This window comes from Scomber scombrus, chromosome 20 (genome assembly GCF_963691925.1).
Source record: "Scomber scombrus chromosome 20, fScoSco1.1, whole genome shotgun sequence".
Lineage (NCBI taxonomy): Eukaryota > Metazoa > Chordata > Actinopteri > Scombriformes > Scombridae > Scomber > Scomber scombrus.
The window spans coordinates 625724-636096 of NC_084989.1; positions in this window are offsets into that span (position 1 = coordinate 625724).

A 10373-nucleotide genomic window follows, 5' to 3' on the forward strand; every position below is an offset into this window, starting at 1 on the left:
AAAGAAATATATCTCTGGAGCTGAGGTCCCCGCTGGTAGACCTCCTTCCTGTAGGACGTTTCCTGCCGACTGATTTGTTTTTTGCAGTGCGTCTAGGGTTTTTAGAAACCGTCGCTGAAACACGCTTTCCGGGTGGTCTCTTACGGGCTCGTCTGGCGAGCATCATAATTCCTCCAGAGCCCTCTTGTGTGGATAATTTACTCATGGCATGGGTCACGGCCTGTGAAGCAATGTTCTTAGCGGCTGTCTGTAGATGAGGTTTAGCCAGAGCAAAACCTCTCTTCATCAGAGGTGATACAAAGCGGAATAGCCTTGAAAATATAGAGCCTATTCCTCGCCCGTACATGACAGGGGAGCCATAAAAACCAGGGAGAGTGCCTCCTACCTGATTTTCATAATAAGATATAAAACGCTGAGGGTCATGCCTCTGCTGCTGGTACTGCATCATTGTTTTTTGTTGTTTTTTCACTGAGGAGAGGGTCTAAAATGTAATTTCACCACCGTCTTGCCAAGGGTGAAAACGATGGGAAGGTTTTGATCCGTTTTAATCTCTATGCGAATGTTTTCAATGTGATTCTTTGCCACAGGTAGATAGTAGGCCGGGTTGAAATATTTGGTGATCACATCCCCGTAGGTGCCTTGCACCTCAACGATTCTCAGTAGAGGAGCGTAAGCGTCACCCACCACCTGATGACGTACCACGTCTGTGTAACAAAAGAGGTGGTAGAACCCCGCCTTTATATCAGCCGGATAGGGGGCCATCCTCGTATCAAACACAATCCATTCTCCGGGTACTACGCCCAAAATGTATGCGATGGGTGCCGAAAACCGTAGGTGATACTGACCCCCGGCTTGATATTCAAATCTCTTTTGAATGGCGCTAAATATTAGGTGCACGTCAGCTCCAATTTTTTTAAGAAAAGCGTTCATCTCATTTGTGAAATGAGTTAGGCTGTTGTAATAGCCGCCTCTAATCTGTTGGCGTTTAACCACGGGTGGGGGCTCCCCCTCGCGGGGTTTCCTTCTCCACTCAAAGTACCCCTTTTCTATAGGTACGTTAAACCATGTGTGAGGGTAAGATATTTCCGTCAAGGCTACCTGCCAGGGTCCCTCTAAATCAATGTGTTGGGCCAAATCCACCTGGAAACTTGCGGCTGTGTTATTTTTAAACACGTTGAGGCTAGCGTTAGAGGGTAGGGTGATGTAAAAACCCTCCTTTGCCCTCTGATCCATGATGCTGATGTTGTAGCGACGCAGACACTAGGGCAGAAATGGCGGATGTAGCTAGGCCGAGGTTTGTTTTTATGCATTCTCCAGATCCTTGACCTTGACCCAACTGTTGAATTTCGCGGGCCAATTTTTCCAGCGTACCAGCGCTTCTCTCTCGCCTCGCACTACCCTCCTGTCTAGGATTTCTTGCACTTGATAGACCTTGCCAGGGGCCGTCTTTACTTTTTGCAACTCTGCCTCGTAAAAAGTCCCCTCTATAGGCTCCCCGTCGTAATCTTTGAGTGTGTACACCGGGGGTAGACGGGGTATGCACCCGGCCACCGTGAATAGCTCGTCAGAAAAACTCTGTTCGTACTTTTTGTCAAACACTCCTCTCAGTTTAGATATTCTCACCAGGTCGCCTTGTTTGAAATTAAGCTTAAACTTGTCCTTGTAGCGGAGAGGGAAAGAACCAAACAGGTTCTGAAAAACTTGAGGAGTATTCTCCTCGGTCACCTGCAGGGGGGTCATTTTTATACTCTTGTGGTAGCTGTGGTTGTAACTTTTCAACAAATCCTGCAAAACATCCAGGTACCTGCGTGTGTTTTTAGCCGTAAAATACCTCCACATTCTTGTTTTTAAGGTACGGTTAAATCTCTCCACCACCGAGGCTTTTAGATCGCTGTCGGTGGCAAAATGTTTAATGTTGTGCTTCTTCATAAGGCTCCTAAAATTCCTGTTAAAGAACTCTTTACCAGAGTCTGTTTGTAACTTTTCGGGGGTCTGGCTCTCTTTGAAAACAGATTCAAAACCCCTGACCACCTCAGAGGCTGATTTTCTCTTTAAAACACTGACGTAAGCCTTTTTTGAAAATACATCTATCACGGTCAAGAGATACTTGTAGCCGTCGTTGTGTTCAGACAAGGCCTGCATGTCGCAGAGGTCAGCCTGAAATTGAACGAGAGGGCGCGGTACAAACACTCTATTGCGCGGGAAATGTACTCTGGCCGGTTTATGTAGTGTATAAGTATCCTGCTCTGACAGGAATTCTTTGACTCTTTCAACATTTACTTTTTTACCCAATTCATCCTGCACACCTCGGCAAAGTCTATCCACTCCTCCAAAACTCCCCGGGTGCGATGGGTTATAATACACTTTTTTCATAACACGTTTCTCTGCCATGTTTCCCCACCGCTCGTCTCCAGAGTTTATGACAAAGGACAAGAAAATTTTGACTTTTTATACTTTTTATTATCTTCACAACAATCTACACATCATCATCATCATACAATATCTACAAAATCTACACAAATCCAAAAATCCAATAAAAAATCTAATAAAAAATCTACACAAATCCAAAAATCCAATAAAAAATCTAATAAAAAATCTACACAGTAGGTAAAACAACTAAGGCACTACGTTTCATTTTTTTTTTTCCTCAAGTGTAAGCAGAGCACTCCTCAGCACAGCCGTGCCAAGGGTGGTTCTAAGTACATTGTGTATTTCCCACAATTCAGTCAAGATGTCTGTCGGTACGTTGTTTTGTACATGACGGTCTACAACATCTACAATCAAAGCATACAGGGTAAATAGATTACTCAAACTATCAACATTCATCTGTCCGATGATTCTGTGAAATGTAAAAGACAATAAACGTTGGTCGGCTAGCAGCAGCAGCAAGGTTGTGTCTACAATCGTCTCCCAGGGTGTGTATACAGCATGTGCTCGAACCATGTCCAGAATCTTTTCCATTTGAACAACTTCAAAGTCCTTGGTAACATAGTTTGTTTTGTTTTTAATAACCCGATCCAATATAGAGATTAACCGTCCTATGATCATGTACTCCTCTAAACATGTAACCATTCTTTGACAGTAATTCCCCATTTCTTTTTCTTTTTAATCTTCTTCTTCCACACCCCACAGGTCATGGGCGCGATTTATGATGGCTAGCTTGGTCTTCTCTCCCCTTATGAGCTTCTCGTACAGTTGGGTGATTTTGTCGTGAATACGCCGGGCGTATCTCAGTTCATCCAGAAAGGTTTCCACCACTCCGGTGAGCCTATCTTCAGACACGTACAGAGAGTGCTCTACCAGGATCGTCTTGAGGGTAGGAATAAGTCGTGGCGTCCACAGTCTAAGGGTGACCGCTCCAAAGTGAGTCATGTAGAAGTAGTCGGGCAAAGCCAAGAGGCATGCGTGTTGACGTTGGCTGGGGTGATTCACCATGCAACCGTTGCAGATATCCGTTTGAAATGTGCGTAGAACGTCGTCCAGCAAACTGACCAGCACAACTTTCACTGTGTTTAAAAGGAGGGCATTAAACCGTCCATGTGTCCCTTCATCAACCAGTGCTTCAGCTGGTGGTGGTGGTGGTGGTGGTGTTTCAGCTGCTGCTGGTGGTGGTGGCGGTGGTGGTGTACGCGATCTGATATCCGGCAAGGACATCGAACGGGTCAAGTTCATGCTAGACTCAGGTTGTTGTTGTTCACGAGGGTTAGCACTAACCTCGTCCGGAGTAGAAGCGGGGGTCTGCGTTGTCACATCCGAGGAGGTGGAGGACGAGGGGGATGAGGAGGAGGAGGAGATGTAGGAGTTTGATGGAGAACCAGGAGGAGTACAAGGAGAACCAGGAGGAGTACAAGGAGGAGTACAAAGAGTACAATCAGGCAGCGTAGATGGGGTAAAGTCTTCAAGACCCATGGCTTCTTTCCTCGTTGTCTTTGTCTTTGTCTTTGTCTTTGTCTTTTTCTTCTCCAGAGATACACGACAGAGTAAATTCCCCATCGCTGTCTTTTGCTTAAATAACTACGATACGGAGGAGGGGCTGTAACAGTGTCTTTAATTGGATGATGTCGGGGAGGGCTGGGTCTTACGTAGCCTATAGACGAGTAGGAGGAGGAGTCTTAAATTACAACGTTCTCCTCACCATCATTATGTCTTTGTAACTCTGGCTGCTCACAAACAGCCCTTTAACTTTCTCTGCTAGATCGCTCATCACGTGCGCCCAGTGGTCGAGAGGAAGGCGCAGCGTCGACTGCAAAACACCGCACTCGCCGTTGAAATAATCCAAAACAAACTCGCTCACCACACCCGTGTCAGTTTCCTTCGTCTGATGGCTGGCTCTGAAGTACCAGCGGCCGGACCCCGTTCTTTTCGTCTCCCACACCATGCTGGACACAAGTTTCCAATTTTTCTCACCGTCCTCAGACATCGGCTCATCCGGGTCCACTAGGGGGTCGTTCTCTCTCGAGCCATAGGTGCTCAGTGTACACAACACAGACCAGTCCGTGGAGGTCAGGTTGGCCTTTAGACCCAAAGGACTGAAATACTCTCCTTTTTCCAGCTGGTATATGCACATCTCGTGCCCGCTGTAGTTGAACACATAGCCCCACGAACCACCGTCTTCCAACCGCCATTCTCTATGGAGAAGCTCACTTGGCGGGAGCTGCACCCTGCACAAGTGGGTCACACGCTTCTTAGGAGCTCCCCACACATCACGATAACATGTCACCGGTGTTTCGCTCACCACCATCGTCTGGGTAGAGCGTTTTGCTAGCTCCATCTTCCAACGAAATGTAGCAGCCTCTTTGCTGCTAGAGTCACAAACAGCATTTGCACCACCAACAGCATCATCAGCGTCTATGCTTCTTTTTGTCATGTTTTTTTTTTTTTAACAAAATGCCTAGCAAGTATTAAAAAAGTAAGGCCAAAATGTCACAAACCGGTTCAGTGATCCCCTGAAAAAGGCCTAAATTAAATAGATCAGCTCGCGGGGGACGGACCTTATGACGACACAAACACCCATACACTATCATTGGTCAACCGCCAGCATCATCACACGCATGACGGGAATGACGTAATGCAATCTGATTGGACGAAGGAGGCGGGACTTCCGCATGACGTAATGCAATCTGATTGGACGAAGGAGGCGGGACTTGCGCATGACATATTGCAATCTGATTGGACGAAGGAGGCGGGACTTGCGCATGACATAATGCAATCTGATTGGACGAAGGAGGCGGGACTTACAAAAAAATACTCCATGCTGATTGGACGAAAGGGGGATGACGTCGCGCAATCTGATTGGTCGGGGCGGGGCCTCAGGACAATAGCTGTCAAAGTGTGATGGAACGGGTATTATATTACTCTCTGAGGAGGCAGGATGGTAATTATGCCGACTGTTATTTATTTATTTTATATTTTATATTTACTGTCCACATGCCCACATTCTGCTCTTTTTCTTTTTTTGTCGTGTCTGAGCAGTTATTTATGTTCTGCGCTTTGTGAAAAATGTAAATAAAAATATAAAAACATTTTTTTAAAAGTAAGCTATTGCTCTCCTTAATGATTTGACATTACTTGTTACCACCTGCATACTTTTCACTTCCTACAAGATGCTGCTATTTATTTATATTTATGTAGGTATGCAGTGTTTAGCACACTGTAAGAATCAGGGGCGAAAAATGAAAAAGGACACCCAAATCTAGATTTACAGTTAGGATTGTGTTTTGTATCAAGGGGACATCAGAATAGCAAACCAGTGGAGCACTTTCAGGATAGTAGAGACTAATTTTATGCCTGTACAGGAGGGCAGCAACATTATGTTAAAGACAGATCATCACCAGCTGGAATCATTTTCAGTTTCACTACTTACTTTCCTCATCCCTCTAACTGCAAGTGTATACATGATTTCAATATTGTCCTTCACCCATGTCCTCATGCATTTATTAAGGTGCTTCTTGCCCAGGGATGAACAGTTACTAAGTACATTTACTCTTAAGAGTATATCATGCACATTTCTAGGTACATATTTTGTTCAGAGGAACTACTGGAATATCTTTACAGATAAAAAAAAAAAATCTTCGTTTATTGTATAATGACCCTTTTAGTTGTGCAGGCCTCAGATCTTCAAACCAACAGTTTGAAGTAAGGTCCACAAACATATCCAAGGCCATGCAAAGCGTGCAGTGCAACACAAAGGTAACTATTCTCTGCTGTATTCTTTACACTTGTCCCAATCTCAGTCACGGAGGATGAATTAAAGCTTAGTATTTACACTTTCATTTTGATTGTATAATTTAAAATCCAAAAGGCAGAAAGCATGGGGGGGGGGGAGCAAAATCTTCCATTGACCACTGACACGTGTAGCTAACTGCAAATGCTGCATCAACATGTTGATTTTTTTTCAGACTACACAATATATAAATGTAATTTGGAGTGCAAGCCCACTGCACACTTACACTATCCCTCCTGCAAATAATTGTTAGAAAGAAGAGAACGGTTTGTAGACCATTTGGGACAGTGTGTCCAACAAGCTGTTGAAGAGGAGCAGGAGACCAAGGAGGAGGAGGAGCAGCAGGAGGACGAGGATGAGGAGGAGCAGCAGCAGCAGGAGGCTAAGGAGGAGGAGGAGGAGGAGCAGCAGCAAGAGGCCAAGGAGGAGCAGCAGCAGCATCAGCAGCAGGAGACCAAAGGGGAGGAGCAGGAGGTCAACACAAGTAATCTGGATGCCAGTGCAAAAGTGAGGAGGGGCAAGGTTTTTTCAGTGGCTTGTCCCCAGTGTTCTTTAAAGATGAATTTAAAAAAATTGAAACGTCACATCCAAAGACAACACACAAAGCATGGCTGCGTGGATGTAAACAAACAGTCACATTTTACGTAGTGAATGTTCAGGTCCTGAACATGGTATGTATGCAGTTTCCAAAACAATGCACGGTGATAGTCCCGTTTCATGTTCAACATAAGACATGGGCTCAATGCCACAACATCAGATGCGAGTCCCTCGACTGCCAGAGAAATGCTGACATAGCTCGAAGAAGTAACCTTTTTAATTTTAGGTGTGTCCACCTCAAGTCCATAGATTAATGCTCTTCCACTGCAAAAGAGACTTATCTTAGAGAGGATGTTTTGGATGACATGGTCAGTAAGCGGTGGTTTGGTAAAGATTAGAAAAAGGAATGTCTGAGGCGTCAAGCTCAAGCCCAGGAAAACATCATCCCCTTTACTGTCTCCACCTCTCTGATGTTGCCTAGTCTTTGTGTGTCTGTTTATGAACCATCTGTGGCATATTACAGCCAACTCCAGCGTGTGATGGTTGTGTACAACCGAAAGCTGAACACCTGGCACTGCCGCTGTCAACACAAAATCATTGCCAAGTGGCACTTTTTCCAGGAGTGTCCTACTGTTTTTAAAAAGGTCAGATCCAGTGAGTACATCCCAGAAGACCAACCCATGGAATCCACAACTCCATCAAACTCAGGTGGGGCAGAGGATGATGGCTCTCTCTACCCACCAAAAGGAGAAGAGCTGAAACATAAGCGTCTTCCACCAAAACTGCCAGATCACCTCAGAAAACACACAAACGAGTACCCTCAATTCTTTATACCGGATGAGACTTTCTGCACTGTCTGCCCTGGGACTATTCCTTTAAGGGGGCTAAATGCGATTCAATTTCTCCACTAGACGTTGCAGCTCTGGACTGCATGTAACCAAAACAAAACTGGCTCAGGGGCACACCCCCCCCTTTCCGCTCGCCTTCCCCTCGCTCTCCGTCCGCTCCTCCTCCTCTACCTGCCTGTTTTCAGTGAAGCACTGACTGAGGAAACAACGGGACCGCTTTGATGTCAAGTAACGAAGTAAGTACATAATGTAACATCAGTAACGTATTTGTAATGTAGTGTAACAGTTGTTATTAGCTTTCTAGCCTTCCAATGCTAAAGTTAGCTAACTGCTAGTAGTTGAAAATTAACAAGCTGAACATAGTAGCCAAGCTAACAACTTCACATTGATCATTTCTGTTGGATTTTATGAGCACTGCTGGCAAACGGCTGTGACAGCCGGTGTGAAGTGGTCAAATGAGAAACAGAGGTTTGTATCATCTGTGTTTCTATTTGAAGTAAAAAATATCAACATAGTGTGAAACGCCAGTTTTTCCAGTGTGTTAAAATCATGATTTACTTATGAGTGTATGTGTTGTTCATCTTTTACAGAGGCTGCTGGAGTTGACCCTGGAAGGAGGCTTTTTGACCTGCAGCCATGGCTGGTTTATGATGCTCTGATGATGCAGCAGGCCATCATGATGCTCAACTGCCATTCCATACCTACCTCTGAGACATCTGCAGCAACATGCACCCCACATTTACAGGCACATGCATCATTTAGAGATCAAAGGCAATTCAGTCCTGTTCAGTAGACTTCAAACATGTTTAATTAATCATTTATAATAATTTATGTTCAGAAGTTATTGTTTTGCCTATTGTTCATTAATGAGTAAACAAATATTCTTCAAAAAATGATGTGTGGATCTGCTTCATTCAGTAATAACCTAATTGTGAAACACTGTAAGTTTTCTGCTTTGTGGTAAACAGTACATCAACTTACATTTCACTTGTGTATCATCAGTGATTGAATTACACTCTCTAAGCAGTAGTGGACTAAGCCAGCGGAGCCCTAACTAATACTTTATCTACAGTGTTACAAAGGATTGAAGGTTGAAATGGATGAAGCATGAATATAATCTCAAATCATGTTTATTGGTGAGCAGTATTGCACAGTCCATTCCAGAAAACAATAATCATAAATACTACATTTTTTAGAGTTATACATCACCTTTCTCTTCTTGCTGGAACCATCTGGACAAAAAAAGATCAATTGTAAATCTGTACAATCTACATTTGGCAGTTGAAATTAAAACAAAACTCCACTGTTGTACACATTGATGTATTACAGTTCTGTTTTAACATCTCAAATGTGGTTTACTGCCCCTTCAGTTTAGAACAAACACATAAGACAAATGCAAAAGCAAAAATACAATTCCTGAAAGCTAATAAAGCTGTATTTCGCATATAGCCCCTTTAACTGCCTGAAACATAATTCCATCTGTTTCATTCACATTTCTCTCCTTTAAAGGAATAGTTCACTCTAGAATGAAATTCAGTCATTATCGACTCACCCTCATGCTGATGAGAAATCCGGTGTAGCTTTTTATTCCTCAAAGTGCAGCTGCAGACCCGCGGGGGGAACGTCCCCGCAGCTTTAATCCATATAACGGCCGTCAATGGTGCCCGAGACGAAAAGGTCCATAAAACTAATCAAAAACGTTGTAATATTCCTCCATACTGCTCGTCCGCTGCAATCCAAGTGTCCTGAAGTGGCGACATCCAGAGTTTACTCGAAAAAACAACGTCATTTAGTATATTTTTATCTGGTTGTTAAGTTTGAGGTCACGCATGACGAAGATTCTATTTCCGGGTCCAAGGGCATCGATTGGTAACAATGGCGAAACCCGTGAACCGTTTTACGATCACCTCTTTTTTTAGTAACATGTCTGTGAGAGTGAAAAAGGGACTGAATTCGTACAATTCAAATAGAGTACAGAGTGTAGCTGTTCTTCCTGGTGGTTTAATTAAGGGCACTGTCCAGGCATCAATGAAAAAGAAAGTGTACGAAGTTGAGGTGAGTTAGCGGTTAGTTTGCTAGCACGTTCAATCAATCAATCAATCAATCAATCTTTATTTGTATAGCGCCAAATCACAACAAATGTGCCCCCCTGCGAGAATACACATGAGATTTTCACTGGTCCGGATGCTCATTGTTATAATGTTAATGAGGCTGATTGAGAGGCTGCTTGTGAGAGGGAAGCCTCCGCTGCCTCAGAAGAGCGGGGTCTCCCACTCGCTTTCCCCCTGCTCTGCTGTTTGCTGTCTTACATTTCTCACTCTTTCTTTTACAACTCGTCTGATGGGGAAAGCCTCTAGACGAGAGTGGTAGGAGCAGTCTGTGAACATCAAAAACATGTACATATATTTTTAGATTAGTAACACAATAATACAACCCTGATGACTTAAAGCAGAAATAAGTGATATATTTTTGTTAATATAAGTGTTAAATAATTCTATAGTCCTACAGTCATCAGTGATTTAGAGTGTTTGGTCATTGACGTGGGTCTCCCAGTCCCTCTGCTCTGCAGTAAATGGAAAAGAAATGTGTAGAGTTCTCCCTCCTGATTGGCTGAAAGAGGGAACAGAACACCAGAACATGTCTTTTCTGTTAACTGCAGAGTGGAGGACCCCATGTTAATGAAAAAACACTCTAATCCACTGTAGAGCTATGTAACTCTTACATAATTCTTTTTTGTTTTTTTGCTAAATGCAACCACTTACAGT